This window comes from Oncorhynchus keta, chromosome 6 (genome assembly GCF_023373465.1).
Source record: "Oncorhynchus keta strain PuntledgeMale-10-30-2019 chromosome 6, Oket_V2, whole genome shotgun sequence".
NCBI classification, from domain to species: domain Eukaryota; kingdom Metazoa; phylum Chordata; class Actinopteri; order Salmoniformes; family Salmonidae; genus Oncorhynchus; species Oncorhynchus keta.
In genome coordinates this window covers 19,061,689-19,078,969 of record NC_068426.1, presented here as the reverse complement: position 1 = coordinate 19,078,969, position 17,281 = coordinate 19,061,689, and the positions used below count along the sequence as shown (strand labels likewise).

General features: G+C 43.4%; 1 protein-coding gene across 3 annotated transcripts in view; it reads left to right on the top strand.

Moving 5' to 3' along the window:
- The window catches only part of LOC118385166 (ephrin-B2-like), a 61,186-nt gene that overhangs the window by 9,651 nt on the left and 34,254 nt on the right, over positions 1-17,281 (top strand). For 2 of the 3 annotated variants that reach the window (XR_004825967.2, XR_004825966.2), the window contains exon 4: positions 153-1,791. The exons of the other annotated variant lie outside the window; for it this stretch is intronic. The gene's annotated coding sequence lies outside the window, so the exon portion shown is untranslated. Of the gene's footprint in view, positions 1-152; positions 1,792-17,281 lie in introns of those variants that run through there. 3 annotated transcript variants of the gene reach the window in all.

The window sequence follows — 17,281 nt, the reverse complement described above, 5'->3', positions numbered from 1 at the left end:
TCTTCAGAAGGATGCGAGTAGAGAGGAAGTGAGGAGTTGAGCGGGGATGGATGAGGACAGAGGTCATGTCATTGTTTTAGGTAGAATCTTATGTTGAATGATACATTTATTATCTGTTTGCACTTATCTTTGTTCTTGTGCTCTTTTCACAGATGGCTCTGGCTTGCTGATAACATCTGATCTGATGAGCCTCCCGATGCGATTTGACTCCTGTATTACTGACTGGATTCAATAAAACTTCATTTGAGATTCTGTAATTGATAGACAATGGTAGTTCGCAATCAGACAATTACTATAAAACAAATCTGTTTTCCTCAGTTCAATGTTTGGTGAATGCATGGCATTGTTTTGTTCTCAGTCCTCCTTTTGAATGCTGTGTGTACTGGTTCAGTTCTAAATGACCTTTGAGTCCATCCTCGCCTCTTCCATTACTGCAATGGATTGTCCGGTCTGCTGAGAGGGTCATTGGCTACCACCTGCTCTCCATCGCGGTACTGCATAACTCCAAGGCATGGAAGCATGCAGGGAAGATCATCGCTGACCTCTTCCACCCCCTCTGGCAAACGGTTCAGGTCAATCACGATCAAAATCTCCCACCACCTGAACCATTTCTTCCCCTGCGCACCGACTATGCACCCTGCACTATTCATCCCAGACCTGCACGACTCTTACATGCATAATTTAGGATGTAGCTTATAGTTCAGTCTAGTTTTTTAGCTTATTGTTCAAACTGTGGATCTGTGGAAATTCTGTGTGTATAATCTCTTCATATTATGTTTATCATCTGTCTCTATTCTGTTTATTGTGGTAGCACCATTTCACAGTTTGAGGAAGCACATATTCACCATAAAAATGCACATTTATAATAAAGCATTCTGTGCATCTAGCATTGCATTTGCAGACGGATGTAAGAAAGCCTACTAATCCTAATGTGATGAGTAGATAATCATAATTTTCACCCATCTTCACACAATACCCAATGACAAAGTGGAAACATGTTTTTTTTTTAAAACATCTTTTCACATTAATTGAAAATTAAATACAGAAATATCTCATTCACACCCCTGAGTCAAAACATGTTAGAATCACCTTTGTCAGCGATTACAGCTGTGAGTCTATCTGGGTAAATCTTTAAGAGCTTTGCACACCTGGATTGTACAATATTTACACATTCTTTTTAGAATTCTTCATGCTCTGCCAAGTTAGTTGTTGATCATTGCTAGACAGCCATTTTCAAATCTTGCCATAGGTTTTCAAGACGATTTAAGTCAAACTGTATCTAATCCACTCGGGAACATTCAACGTCGTCTTGGTAAGCAACTCCAGTGTAGATTTAGTCTTGTGTTTTAGGTTGTTGTTCCCTGCTGAAGGGGAATTTGTCACCCAGTGTATGTTGGAAAGCAGACTGGACCAGGTTTCCTCTAGGATTTTGCCTGTGCTTAGCTATATTCCATTCATTTGTATCCTAAAAAAAACTCCCTAGTCCTTGCCGATGACAAGAATACCCTTAACGTGATGCAGCCAACACCATGCTTGAAAATATGAAGAGTGATACTCAAACGTAACATTTTGTATTTCTGGATATAAAGTTAATTTATTTCCCACATTTTTTACAGTTTTACTTTAGTGCCTTATTGCAAACAGGATGCATGTTTTGTAATACTTTTATTCTGTACAAGCTTGCTTCTTTTCACATTTCGGGTAGTATCGTGGAGTAACTACAATGTTGTTGATCCATTCTTAGTTTTTTCCTATCACAGCCATTAAACTCTGCAACTGTTTTAAAGTCAACATTGGTCTCATGGTGACATCCCTGAGCAGTTTCCTTCCTCTCTGGCAACTGAGTTAGGAAAGATGCCTGTGTCTTTGTAGTGACTGGGTGTATTGATACACCATACAACGTGTAATTAATAACTTCACCATGCTCAAAGTGATATTCAATGTCTGCTATTTTTTTTAAACCCATCTACCAATAGGTTCCCCTTTTTGCGAGGCATTGGAAAACGCCAATGGTCTTTGTTTTAATCTGTGTTTGAAATTCACTGCTTGACGCAGGGAACTTACATACAGTATACAGTTGAAGTCTGAAGTTTATATACACCTTAGCCAAATACATTGAAACTCCGTTTTTCACAATTCCTGACATTTAATCCTAGTAGAAATTCCCTGTCTTAGGTCAGTTAGGATCACCACTTTATTTTAAGAATGTGAAATGTCAGAATAATAGTAGAAAGAATTATTTATTTCAGCTTTTATTTCTTTCATCACATTCCCAGTGGGTCAAAAGTTTAAATACATGTGTACTCAATTAGTATTAGCTAGCGATGCCTTTAAATTGTTTAACTTGGGACAAACGTTTCGGGTAGCCTTCCGCAAGCTTCCCACAATAAGTTGGGTGAATTTTGGCCCATTCCGCCTGACAGAACTGGTATAACTGAGTCAGGTTTGTAGACCTCCTTGCTCGCACACGCTTTTTCAGTTCTGCCCACAAATCTTCTATTGGATTGAGGTCAGGACTTTGTGATGGCCACTCCAATACCTTGACATTGCCATTTTGCCACAACTTTGGAAGTATGCTTGTCCATTTGGAAGACCCATTTGCGACCAAGCTTTAACTGATGTCTTGAGATGTTGCTTCAATATATCTACATAATAGTTTTACTCCCTTCCTCCGTCATCTATTTTGTGAAGTGCACCAATCCCTCCTTCAGCAAAGCACCCCCACAACAAGCTGCTGCCACCCCCGTGCTTCACGGTTGGGATGGTGTTCTTCAGCTTGCAAGCCTCCCCATTTTTCCTCCAAACATAACGATGCTCATTATGGCCAAACAGTTCTATTTTTGTTTCATCAGACCAGAGGACATTTCTACAAAAAATACAATCTTTGTCCCGATGTGCAGTTGCAAACCGTGGCTTTTTTATGGCAGTTTTCGAGCAGTGGCTTCTTCCTTGCTGAGCGGCCTTTCAGGTTTTGTCGATTTAGGATTCATTTTACTGTGGATATAGATACTTTTGTACCTGAGCCACATGGGGTGGGTGCCGGAGCTAGTGGTCGAGCAGCGGAGAGGGCCAGAGCCTGTGTGGGAGTCGATAGAGGAAAGTAATGAGAGATACCGGAAAGAGGTTTTGGCAAGGAGTATGCTGCAGCGCAGGCGCGCTGAAGAGCGCCTTCTCAGCCTGGCACCATCTGTGCCAGCTCTACACACCAAGTCTCCAGTGCGCCTCCACAGCCCAGTACGTCCTGTGCTAGCTCCCCGCATTCACCGTGCGGTGGTTGTCATCTGTTCGGTACCACCTGTGCCGGCTCCACGCACTAGGCCTCCAGTGTGCCTTCCCAGTCCAGTACGACGGTCCCCAGTCCAGAACTTCCGGCGACGGCTCACAGTCCGGAGCTTCCGGCGACGGTTCACAGTCCGGAACCTCCGGCGACGTCTCACAGTCCGGAGCTTCCGGCGACGGTTCACAGTCCGGAACCTCCTACGACGGTCCACGGTCCAGAACCTCCTGCGACGGTCCACGGTCCGGAACCTCCTGCGACGGTCCAGAACCTCCAGCTCCAGGGCAGGAGCCTCCCTCTACGCCGGTGCCCAGTCCAGGCATGGCGTCCAGTCCCGCTCCATGGCAGGAGTCTTCCTCTGCGCCGGTGTCCAGTCCCGGCACGGCGTCCAGTCCCGCTCCAAGGCCGGAACCTTCCTCTGCACTGGTGCTCAGTCCAGACACGGCGGCCAACTCAGCTCCATGGCCGGAGCCCTCCTCTTTGCCAAGGCCCAGGGCGGGCACGGCGTTCTACCAGGCTCCATGGCCGGACCCGTGGGAGGGGAGGGGGGGGTACTGTCACGGCCCTGACCATAGAGAGCATTTATATTCTCTATGTTGGGTTAGGTCGGGGTGTGACTAGGGGGGTGTTCCTATCTAGTTTGTTGATTTCTATGTTGGCCTGGTATGGTTCCCTATCAGAGGCAGCTGTTTATCGTTGTCTCTGATTGGGGGATCATATTTAGGCAGCCATTTCCCCACTGTGTTTTGTGGGATCTTGTTTTTTGTATTGTTGCATTTCATTTACATCACATTTCGCTGTTTCTTTATTTTGTCTGGTTTAAAGTTTCACATCAATAAATATGTGGAACCCAGATCACGATGCGCTTTGGTCTGAGTATGCTTCTAACGACGATCGTGACACCAACTCAAACCTCTTCCTGCGTCTATGGATCTGTGATTCTGCAGTTCTGCAGTTCTGCTCGCTCAAAGTCACAATTGCAAGCTCTCAAGTTGAACTTGTGCTCTCAACTAGCCTGTGCATCCGCTGGACCCATCCCCTGCTCCCCCATCCCCTACTCCCTCGACCACATTGTTCTCTCTTAACACAGTGTTTGCTCATGCAATATGATGTTTCATCTTGCTCGTGTGCACCATCTCGCGGCAGTTCAACTTTGGAATTGGATTTAAGTTTACGTTTTATGTCTCTATATAAAAATAGCCAAATGAAAATGATTGAACGACAGTATCGCCACTGCGCTGTATCAGCACTATAGACAGAGCGCACGGCGGAGTGTGTGTTTGTGTGTTGGGGACTATGGAAAGCCACTGGGTGGTTACGTATCTCCTTTGTTTTTCCATAAAAAGCGTGGGAAAACGCTGCTTATCTGTGGTAGGCTACATGAATAGCGTTGTAGGCTACGTGAATAGCATTGTAGGCCACATGAATAACGTTGAAGGCTATGTGAATAACGTTGTAGGCTACGTGAATAACGTTGTAGGCTACGTGAATAACTAGATATATGCCGCTGCCTGTAATATTGGATTTGGATTTATAAGGATGGGGTCAAGTCAAGTTTAGCCTGCAGTTCACTCACACCCCACCACTACAAAGTTTAGTTAGCTGTAAAAGGCTTTAGTGTTATTAGCGCTAACCAGCTAATATGCCACTGCCACGATGCGCCGCCAGGATAATGGCTCAACAGCCCAATCCACCCCGACTATCCTTGACAATCTTTGAACAGAGGAGCCAGCCCAGGTTTGTACCCTAGTCACAGGTTTTCTGTCTAAAAAGTTAATTTAATAGCAACCAGTTTATAGGAAGAGAGTGGCTAGAATACTCAGTTACTGCAGATGCTGCATTTTAGTTCCCATGTGGAAAGTTCTCTGTTGGGTCTAGTGCTAACACAGACCAGGCCTTCACCCAAGCTGGGTATTCTAACTGGAGGCATGCTATTGATAAAAGCGAAGGATTCGCTAGGCGCTCATGAAGCAAGGAGCTTGTGAAATGCACTGCACTGTGGAACGAAAAATAAGTTGTATTCGGCTGCATTCACATATGTAACAGGAAAGCTTCCGTCCCTCTCCTCGCCCCAACCTGGGCTTGAACCAGGGACCCTCTGAACTCATCCCAACTGACACCCATGAAGCATCGTTACCCATCACTCCACAAAAGCCGTGGCCCTTGCAGACCAAGGGGAACCACTACTTCAAGGTCTCAAAGCGAGTGACATCACTGATTGAAACGCTCTTCGCGCGCACCACCACTAACTAGCTAGCCATTTCACATCGGTTACACATAGGCAGTTTGTAATAGGGGAATTACCCTATCTATCTTGTAGCCTATAATCATGACCAAAATGGCCTTGCTTTAGTGTGTAGTGTGCTGTCCATTGAGCTGACACAGTGCAGTGGAGATGGGTTGCAGATTTCGACGCCAACTTGTCACTTCCAAAACACTCAGCATTTTAACTTTATGTTTATTATGGTATATAATTCCAATGCAAGAACCCCCCAAAAGTGAGCCCCCTCACCGATTTCAACTGTCCCATTAGTCACTTTATCCTGGCGCCAGGTTTGGTGACACCTCCCTCTCTGACAGCTGTGTGTGTGTGTGTGTGTGTGTGTGTGTGTGTGTGTGTGTGTGTGTGTGTGTGTGTGTGTGTGTGTGTGTGTGTGTGTGTGTGTGTGCGTGGTTTACTATGAGTGTCTGTGTTAGGCCTGTGTGTTTTCCAGTCTAAATATTTAACAGATAAATAGTTTAGATTGGGGAGATTAAACAGTGTCAAATGAAGATGGGCAATGGAAAGTGCAGTAGGTATGTTGTGTATGTGTGTGAATGGGTGCGCTGTCTGTATATGGGCAAACTTGCAGTGAACTGCTTGTGAGACAAAACTAAAGTTTTCCAGTCTTGTGAAAGTGACTTTGGAAAAAGCACCAAATGGGCTGTACCACTTGACCTCGGATTAGGGGTGTGCGAGTAAGGGAGGATAATCCTACACAACACAACACACACCCAGCTCTCTCGTGGAGTGCTCCACTGTCAGTCAGACAACAAAGCAGTCTGTGAGGGGATTACTCTCTCTCTTTCGCTCTCCTCTCTCTCCTTCCCTCTGTCATCCCTTCATTGGTGGATTCACCCTTTCATCACTTACTCAGTAGCTCGATCTCTCCATGTATCCTCTTTTTTCCCTATCAACCAACCTATCTCGTCCTTCATCACGTTCCGTTGAAATGTGAGCAAATATGTGGGGAATGTTACCACTGTTGGTACCTGAGATCAGGGACAGCGCTATCTGGAACTGATTTATGAATAACACATGACCAGTGAGAATGTTACCAGTCAGAAAAGGGACTAGTGGTGGAAGCTGCATTTGGAGTGTTGATTGGGATTCTTGGCAGAAGACTAATCTGCTGAAATCTCTTCAGTAATCCAATGGTTTCATTAAATCTTGCCTAAGGATATGGACAGGAATCAGTTAAAGGGTGCATGGCATAAAGGACTTTTCTCCCTTTCACATGTTTTGTACGGGTATGGCTGACCTCCACACACTAACGTTTGCTTTCTTCATTTTACACACCCTCGTAGCTACCTGCCAGTATTAGTTTCAAATCCCAATTCACCGTCCTTCTCATTTTTAATTTTCTGTTTCAAAGGTGCTTCCCTGGCAGGCCTTCAAAGCCTTGGCAGAGCATGAGAGCGTGCTGTGGAGAATGGAGTAATTGCAGTCTTACGATTGCACTGATGATGGTTTCACTGTGAGGTGGTGGGGGGTGTCTGACCACATTCCCTCCAATATGAAATTAATTCTCAAAACAGTGCATCACTATAGTAAAAACACGTGCTTGGCTTTAACCTTGTTTTTTGTGCTTGTTTGATCTGAATTCTCTTCCAAACCTTTTCGCTCATTTCCCCTCCCATCTCTCCATGTGCCTCTCTCCCTCATAAGTCCCTGTTTTTCTCTATCCCTGCCTTCTCTCTCCGTCTCTGCCTGCACCTCCCTTTCTTTCGTAAAGGTTAAGTGGGATAAATAATATTTTCTGTATGCCTCGCAGAGCTTTATGGGTAATTGGGGGACCATTAAATGGAGAACAAGGTCCAAGAGCCATGTCAGCAATAAGAAACAACATAAACAAACTAATCTGGCAAATGACATGTAGTTGTTTTAACAAACCAGACAGATTTCCCTTTCAAAATCCACCTAATTGAAACCAACCAACTTGCTCTCTAGCTCTGTCTCTTTCTTTGTCTCTGACTTTGGATATTCAATATCTCCATCTTTCTGCTTCAAATACACACACTTCTCTCTTATGAAACTTTTTAATAAAAAAATATGACAAAGAATAGAAACCTAGATGTTCCCTTGCGTGCTGGTATGTGTGAGGGAGACAGGAATGAAGAAAGCAAAGTGAAAAGAAGGAGGGGGAGAAGGGAGTTGAGGAAGGCGAGAAGGGTCTAGGGAGTTCTCTCTCTCCTCGGGACTCTCCGACTTTCTTCTTGCACTCATCCGCCAAACAAAGAGAAGGGGTATTTGTAGTCTACTCATCTCTAATCAACCATGTGATTTGGGATTGATGAGCCTTTTCATGTGTGGTTAGAGTCCGGGGCCTCAGTGTGCATGTCTACCTCTCACAGGCTGATACAGCTGAGAGTCAGACAAACGCAGCTCCACTCCACAACGTTTAGAAAATGTCAACTTTCTGACCTCAGTGGCCTCAACCTCAGTTGTAAGAAACCAACCTTAGAGTGAAATGCTGTTGTTGTGTCTGAGCTCCGGTTGTGTCATGGTTGGTCTATGTTAAGAGCATCGTCTGATGGGGACTGAGTCATGAGGTAGGATTGTGGGTACTATATCTCAGTCCTTAACTCATTAAATAACACTGATAAAGGTTCAAACAACACTCACAAAATACTTCAGATAAAGCAGCACTCACTTATCAGGTCTGGGGGAAGGCTCCTGGAAGGGCACGCTAGTAGCACTTCACCAAACGGCTGTTTTAGGGGACTGACGCCACAAAGTTCACATTTATACACCTTTCTAGACCTGAAAATGATGTGTTAACCAACAGTCTTCCCAGCTCCGATTGCACTCAATTACGGTGTTTGTACAGTCGTTTTTACACTGCTGCTATACTCGCTGTTTATTATCTATGCAGTCACTTTACCCCTACCTACATGTACAAATTACCTTGACTAACCTGTTCCCCGCACATTGACTAGGTACCGGTAACCCCTGTATATAGCCTCATTATTGTTATTTTGTGTTCATTTCTATTTATTTTACTTTAGTTTATTTAGGAAATATTTTCTGAACTATATTTTCTTAAAACTGCGTTCTTGGTTAAGGGCTTGTAAGTAAGCATTTCATTGTTGTATTTGGTGCATGTGACAAATTACATTTACATTTAAGTCATTTAGCAGACGCTCTTATCCAGAGCGACTTACAAATACTATTTGATTTGATTTGATTTATTGGCATGTAATTAACTATGGTGTGAAACCCTAAGAACTGTGTATAAAATGCTTTTCAAGTTTCAATTTTTGTTGGTTTTGCAGCAAAGGAGCATAAAAAACAGTGATCACATCAAATGGATCACAGTGACAGTGAATACAATGAGCTGGCCCATCAAGTCATAGGGGCTGACAGCTGTCAATACACATGTATACAGCAGGCACACTAGTGATCATCATACAACTGTATAACAAGCCACAGCCGCTTAATTATTATATTTTTTTACTAGGCAAGTCAGTTAAGAACAAATTCTTATTTACCCCAGCCAAACCCGGACGACACTGGGCCAATTGTGCGCCACCCTACGGCACTCCCAATCACTGCAGGATGTGATACAGCCTGGATTTGAACCAGGGACTGTAGTGACGAGTCTTGCACTGAGATGCAGTGCCTTATAACACTGTGCCACTCAGGAGCCCATAAGTAAATGCTCTGTGCATTCTTAGATCATCTCGCCAACAACATATCAACAATGTGCTGACAAAAACATAAAAAACATTGTTAACATCATCCTTCATCATCCTCATCAACAACATATTACCATTGTCTTCCTCAACATCCTCATCCCTAGCCTTCCCTGTGTTGAAAAGGGAAATGGCTATAGGGGTGAAGGAGTGCTTGTACCTCAGTGGCGGTCAGTAAGATGAGGGAGGACGCTATTTTATTTATGAGCATGGCCTTGTTTCTATTACAGCATATTGGATGACTGTCATTCATATTCCATTCACTCAGCTCAATGTAACATTGATAGGTTTAGGCTAATACATGATATTCAAACGTTCCCTATACCCATCATGAGGTTGCTACAACCTAGCCTATGAATGAACGTTTACAGCGTACACTACTGTTCAAAAGTTTGGGGTCACTTAGAAATGTCCTTCTTTTTGAAATAAAAGTTTTTAAAAAGTGTCCATTAAAATAACATCAAATGAATAAGAAATACTGTGTAGACATGGTTAATGTTGTAAATGACTATTGTAGCTGGAAACGGCAGATGTTTTATGGAATATCTACATAGACGTACAGAGGCCCATTATCAGGAACCATCCCTCCTGTGTTCCAATGGCACGTTGTGTTAGCTAATCCAAGTTTATCATTTTAAAAGGCTAATTGATCATTAGAAAAACCCCATGCAATTATATTAGCACAGCTGAAAACTGTTGTCCTGATTAAAGAAGCAATAGAACTGTCCTTCTTTAGACTAGTTGAGTATCTGGAGCATCAGCATTTGTGGGTTCGATTACAGGCTCAAAATAGCCAGAAACCAAGACCTTTCTTCTGAAACTTGTCAGTCTATTCTTGTTCTGAGAAACGGCTATTCCAGTCGAGAAATTGCCAAGAAACTAAAGAGCTCGTACAACGATGTGTACTACTCCCTTCACAGAACAGTGCAAACTGGCGCTAACCAGAATATAAAGAGGAGTGGGAGACCCCGGTGCACAACTGAGCAAGAGGACAAATATATTAGAGTGTCTAGTTTGAAAAACAGGCGCATCTCAAGTCGTCAACTGGCAGCTTCATTAAATAGTACCCGCAAAACACCAGTCTCAACGTCAACAGTGAAGAGGCGACTCCGGGATGCTGGTTTTCTAGGCAGAGTTGCAAAGAAAAAGCCATATCTCAGACTGGTCAATAAAAAGAAAATATTAAGATTGGCAAAAGAACACAGACACTGGACAGAGGAAATCTGCCTAGAAGGCCAGCATCCCGGAGTCCAAACCTTTGAACGGTAGTGTTATCAGGAATCAAGGTAAGACCCAAGTGCAGACTGTGTTGAAGTAACAATGTTTATTAAACCAACAGGGGCAGGGAAACGATAGGTCAAGGCAGGCAGGGGTCGAATATCCAGAGTAGTAGGCCCAAGGTAACGGACGGCAGGCAGGCTCAGGGACAGGCACCGTGGTCAGACAGGCGGGTATGGGGTCAGGACAGGCAAGGGTCAAAACCAGGAGGATGAGGAAAAAAAGAGACTAGAGAAAAATAGAAGCTGAGACAAAACACTGATTGACTTGAACAAACAAGACAAACTGGCACAGACAGACAGAAAACACAGGTGTAAATACCCAGGGGATAAGTGGGTAATATGGGCAAACACCTGGAGGGGGTGGAGACAAGCATAAGGACAGGTGAAACAGATCAGGGCGTGACTATTTGAACTGTACAGGTCGAGAGAAATTTGAGTAATTAAGGTGACAGACATTGACACATTCAATACCGCCTTGCACAATCTTGCCTGCATCTAGTTGATCGAGGGTGTAATTATTAGTTGCAATTTAGAGTTTGTATTGGACACATTCAGGTATGTATATCCCCGTTTCGTTCAATTTGCTTCCATTTAAGAAACGTTTTTCAACAGAATCGTCAGAATGAATACACCCCTGATCACATGCAAACACAGTTCACTTTCGTAGCAGCCACATGTAAACAGCACGATCCCTTTGATCGTTGGATAATTCCTTCTCGCATCAACGTGCTCTCCTCCTCTCACCTTTTCCCTTTGCCAAAAAACATTTCCAAGCCAAACCTTCATATCATAACCACTAACTGCTACACACAGCCTACATCGTTGTCACCATATTAGCTAACATCAAGTCAACATAGTTCTAGTAGCTAACGCATTAGTAAACCCACTACAATCATGCAGTACAATGTACAGTTAGCAAACAGTTTAGCATTTACACCGGCCAGCCCCAGTGGCAATAAATGTATAAAACCAAAAGCTTACCTTGACTTGGAAGCTAGCTAGCTAACATAGCATCCATCTCTGTTTGAGCCAGATGTTTGAGTAGGCTAAACTAGGTAGCTGCATTCGCTTGGTAAGAAACTGAAAGTGAATAAAATATTAAATATAGCTAGCTCACTCTCTTTCTCTCTCTTGCTTATCCTTCATTTTTAATCAATTATTTTGTTCAAAACTGTTCAACTATTGTCTTCTATTTGAGCCAGCTACTCACCACATTTTATGCACTGCACTGCTAGCTAGCTGTAGCTTATGCTTTCAGTACTACATTAATTCTCTGATCCTTTGATTGGGTGGACAACATGTCAGTTCATGCTGCAAGAGCTCTGATAGTTTGGAGGATGTCCTCCGGAAGTTGTCATTATTTCTGTGTACATCTATGGAAAGGGGTGAGAACCACGAGCCTCCTAGGTTTTGTATTGAAGGAGGGAAACTAGCTCCGGCTACACCATGGCGCTATCCTACAGAATGCTGTTGAAACTACTGCAGACCTTCATTACAAAACAGTATGTTTTAATAGATGATTTGGTGACGTGAATATATTTAGTATAGTTTTATCTAAAAATGACAACTTGAAAAAAAAAAGCACTATTTTTATGAAACTCACTTAGGAGGATGTTTCTCCCCTTCCTCTGAGGAGGAGCCTCCACTGTTGTACCTGTTAGTCTTAACTAAACCAGGAGCCAGAGGGTAGGACCTGAAACTAATAGTGACCTGGAACTCACCACTTGTCTACTGTACAGATCAGACAGACTACTCTGCTGGACTTCTGTGATCTGACTGCCCACTTTCACTATTCTAGCTTGTTTTGTTTAATGGCTGGCCTGTAAACCATTCAAATGCTAAACCATGTTCCACCTCATGCCAGTGAAAACCGTGGTCTAATGAACCACGCCACCTACCAACGTGTTCACACTGGGTGGGCAGATGGGCTGAGGCTGGTTGAGTGGGCTGCAGGCCCTGGTGCCTCCTGGTACGGACCTTCTCTATACAGGACCTCCAGACCGGGACAGGGGAAGTAGCATGGAGCTCCAAGGGAGATTCCAGGGGAAGTTTGCCTGAAAACATCTCCAACAGAGCAGTGAGGCAGGATATTGTGGGCAAACATGGAGCTTGAAGTGTATTCACGAGGTGGGGTTACAGCTGGAACTACAGCTAGTGAGTGCAGTGGGTGTGAAATAAGATGAGAAGGGTGCAGGCAGGCAATTAAGCAAACACCCTCATTCCCATAAACACTGGGCCATGAAGACGGCCGGAGGCCATTACAATCTGCCCACAGGGGTAATAAGGCCGTGGGAGCAACACACTGAATCCTCTGTAGCATCACATATACCACAAGTAGAGGCTGTAATGTAAACACATGGTAAACACAATCTAGCAGATATGCACTCACACGCATAGATTAAAGTGTCAAGTAAGCTATGGTTGCCCTTCCTTTGACCTGTGTGTTGTCATAACAACGACTGACTGATTCATACTGACCCGTTTTCATTTGATATTAATAGTTCAGATTATGCATGCAATCCTGATGCATCATTTATGGCGCGATTTTAAAACTCTACCATGAATGTGGCATCAGAATGTGTTTCATCATCAGCTCTGTTGTTTTAGAAAGAGAAGTTGAAAGAGAAAATTCAACATTCATGTAGTTCGGGTTCAGCGTCAATGTAAGATCAGATGAATGGAAGTTCCCCCAGATGAGCATCAAGCCGAAGTTTAAAGGAGCCCACTGTTCTCTATAAGGCCCACAACTATGTTGAATATGGCCACGGTCCATGCTTCGTAGCTATGTTCAACCATGCTTTCCATCTAATCCCACTAATACTTGGAGGACCTTCAACAGTCACCGAGGTCCATTTGCAGGCTCCAATCCTAGCCTTCAACAGTGTGCTGTAACTTTGAATCGACTTAACAAGGTCAATGGCGTGTAGATGTGAATGGCGTCAGGCCTCTAGTGCCTGGATGTGACCTCAGGCTAAAGTTATGACAGGAGGTTGACAGTGTGGGACCTGTTGTAATCACTGATGTCACGTGTGTAGAAATGTCACAGACACTCTTGATTGGCTACTTGCTACACAGCAGTGTATGATGGGGATGTTGAAATTAGGAGGACAGATATAAACACTGATTGGAATGTCTCAGTAAGGAGACTTAAATAGCTCTGTAGCAAACCAATACTGTAAGCCACAATATAATGCACGTGAAGTGCAGAAGTGAAAAGATAAACAGTAACCAGGTTTTCATACAACCTTTTTATGCGAGTAAAGAGTACATGTCGGTGCATGTACATGTCGGAAAATGTTGGGAATTATTTTTCACTACAGGCCTGATGGAAACAGCAAATTTGCCGGTAAATGTTCCAATTGTCGACAAACAAAATACGCTAGACAAGGTGGGATCTTTATGTGTTTATATAATTAATTATGCAAGAAATGCCGCAAATATTGATATAATAATCATCATAGCGAAGTAAACTTGGAGTCACGCGATGACATGTTATGTGGTTCTCCCTCTACGTCTCGAGATGCAATGGAAACCCATTTAACTTGTATTGTTGTTATTAGTTCATTGGGAATTTAACTGCAAAAGTATTTTTTGCGTGCACTATTTCATCACTTTTATCCGCAACTAGTCAATTTGATGTGAATACATCTCTGGTGGGGCATTTTTTTAATATTTGCATAAAAATCTGTCGGCAATTGGATGGAAAGCTAGCCAGTAACCACGTCTCTGTCCACAGTTTTATGTGAGTAAAGACATACCGTATAAAAAAAATCACAACAGCTGTGATAGAAACAGGAAGTTTCAGTACAATTTTATGAATGTTGACAGATAATTTGATCGTTGGACATCTTATAGTGTCTGTAAAATGTATTATGCGCGAAATAGCAGTGGAAATGCCATTATGTGCAAATATTGATATAATAACCATCATATCGAAGTAAACGTGGATTCACGCAATGATGTGGTGTGTGGTCCTCCCAATAGGACTTGGGAAACCATGCAGTTTAATTGCTCTATGATCTTGATGCACCTTTCCAATAAATATTCATGTCTTCAGTCTTATTTTGGTGACATGATGATCGATGCTTGACTGCCGTTTGACAAATACAAATATTTTCACTGTTATCCATATTCTCATCCTATGACACATCAATGGTACGTTTTGTTGTTCCTCAAGGTTCCATTTTAGGACCACTATTGTTTTCACTATATATTCTACCTTTGGTGATGTCATTCGGAAACACATTGTTAATTTCACTGCTATGCGGACGACACACAGCTGTACATTTCGTTGAAACATGGTGAAGCCCCAAAATTGCTTACCCTGGAAGCCTGTGTTTCAGACATAAGGAAGTGGATGGTAACAAATGTTTTAACTCGGACAAAACAGAGATGCTTGTTCTAGGTCTCAAGAAGCAAAGAGATCTGCTGTTTGATCTGACAATTAATTAGCCTTAATGGTTGTACAGTCGTCTCAAGTAAAACAGTGAAGGACCTCTGCATTACTCTCGACCCTGATCTCTCTTGACAAAAGATACAGTGCCTTCGGAAAGTATTGACTTGGCTCAACCTTTTTCACATTTTGTTACGCACAGCCTCATTCTAAAACATATAAAAAATAAATATCCCAATCTACACAATACCCCATAATGGCAAAGCAAAAACAGATTGAGACATTTTTGCTAATGTATTAAAAATAAAACACTGAAATATCACATTTGCATTCAAGTATTCAGACCCTTTACACAGTACTTTGTTGAAGCACCTTTGGCAGTGATTACAGCCCTGAGCCTTCTTGTGTATGACGCTACAAGCTTGGCACACCTGTATTTGGGGAGTTTCTCCCATTTTTCTCTGCCGATCCTCTCAAACTCTGTCACGTTGGATGGGGAGCATCGCTGCACAGCTATTTTCAGGTCTCTCCAGAGATGTTCGATCGGGTTCAAGCCCGGGCTCTGGCTGAGTCACTCAAGGACATTCAGAGACTTGTTCTGAAGCCACTTCTGTATTGTCTTGGCTGTGTGCTTAGGGTGTTGTCCTGTTGGAAGGTGAAGCGTTGCCCCAGTCTGAGGTCCTGAGTGCTCCTGAGCAGGTTTTCATCAAGGATCTCTCTGTACTTTACTACGTTCATCTTTCCCTTGATCCTAACTAGTCTCCCAGTCCCTGCAAATGAAAAACATCCCCATCACCATGCTTCACCATAGGGATGGTGCCAGGTTTCCTCCAGATATGATGCTTGGCATTCAGGCCACAGAGTTCGATCTTGCTTTCATGTGCCTTTTGGCAAACTCCAAGTGGGCTGTCATGTGCCTTTTACTGAGCAGTGGCTTCCGTCTCGCCACTCTACCATAAAGGCCTGATTGGTGGAGTGATACAGAGATGGTTGTAATCCTGGAAGGTTCTCCCATCTCCACAGATTGCTCAGTTTGGCCGGGACGGCCAGCTCTAGGAAGAGTATTGTCTGTTCCAAACATCTTACTTTTAAGAATGATGGAGGATGCTGTGTTCTTGAGGACCTTCAATGCTGCAGAATTTGGTACCCTTCCCCAGATTTGTGCCTCGACACAATCTTGTCTCTGAGTTCTACGGATATTTACTTCGACCTCATGGCTTGGTTTTTGCTCTGACATGCACTGTCAACTGGGACCTTATATAGACAGGTGTGTGCCTTTCGAAATAATGTCCAATCAATTGAATTTACCACAGGTGGACTCCAATCAAGTTGTAGAAACATCTCAAGGATGATCAATGGAAACAGGATGCACCTGAGCTCAATTTCGAGTCTCATAGCAAAGGAGCTGAATACTTATGTAAATAAGGTATTTCTGTTGATAAATCAGAAAATATTTATAAAAACCTGTGTGTAGATTGCTGAGGATTTTTTTTTTCAACTAATTTTAGAGTAAGGCTGCAACATAACACAATTCGGAAAATGTCAAGGGGTCTTTCTGAAGGCACTGTATCAAGAATGTTTCAAGGGAAGCTTTTGTCCATCTTCATAAAAATCTGAAACATTTTGTAAAGAAATTATGCAGAAAAGCTAATCCATGCTTTTGTCACTTATTGATTAGACTACTGCAATGCAATACTCTCCGGCTATCCGGATAAAGCACTAAATAAACTTCAGTTAGTGCTAAATACAGCTGCTAGAATCTTGACTAGAACCCCAAAAATGTTTAATATTACTTCAGTGCTAGCCTTTCTGGCTTCCTGTTAAGGTTGTGGCTGATTTCAAGGTTTTACTGTTAATCTACAAAGCATTACATGGACTTGCTCCGACCATATTTTCGATTTGGTCCTCCCTTACATACCTACACGTACGCTATGGTCACACGACACAGGCCTCTTTATTGTCCCTAGAATTTATAAGAAAACAGCTGGAGGCACTGCTTTCTCCTATAGAGCTCCATTTTTATGGAACGGTCTGCCTACCCCGTGAGAGATGCAGACTCAGTCTCGAACTTTGAGTCTCTACAGAAGACTCATCTCTTCAGTAGGTCCTATGATTGAGTGTAGTCTGTTTCAGGGGTGTAGTGGAGTGACAAACTGCCCTTGCTGTCTCTGCCTGGCTCCCCTCTCTGCACTGGGATTCTCTGCCTGGCTCCCCTCTCTGCACTGGGATTCTCTGCCTGGCTCCCCTCTCTGCACTGGGATTCTCTGCCTGGCTCCCCTCTCTGCACTGGGATTCTCTGCCTGGCTCCCCTCTCTGCACTGGGATTCTCTGCCTGGCTCCCCTCTCTGCACTGGGATTCTCTGCCTCTTCACCTAT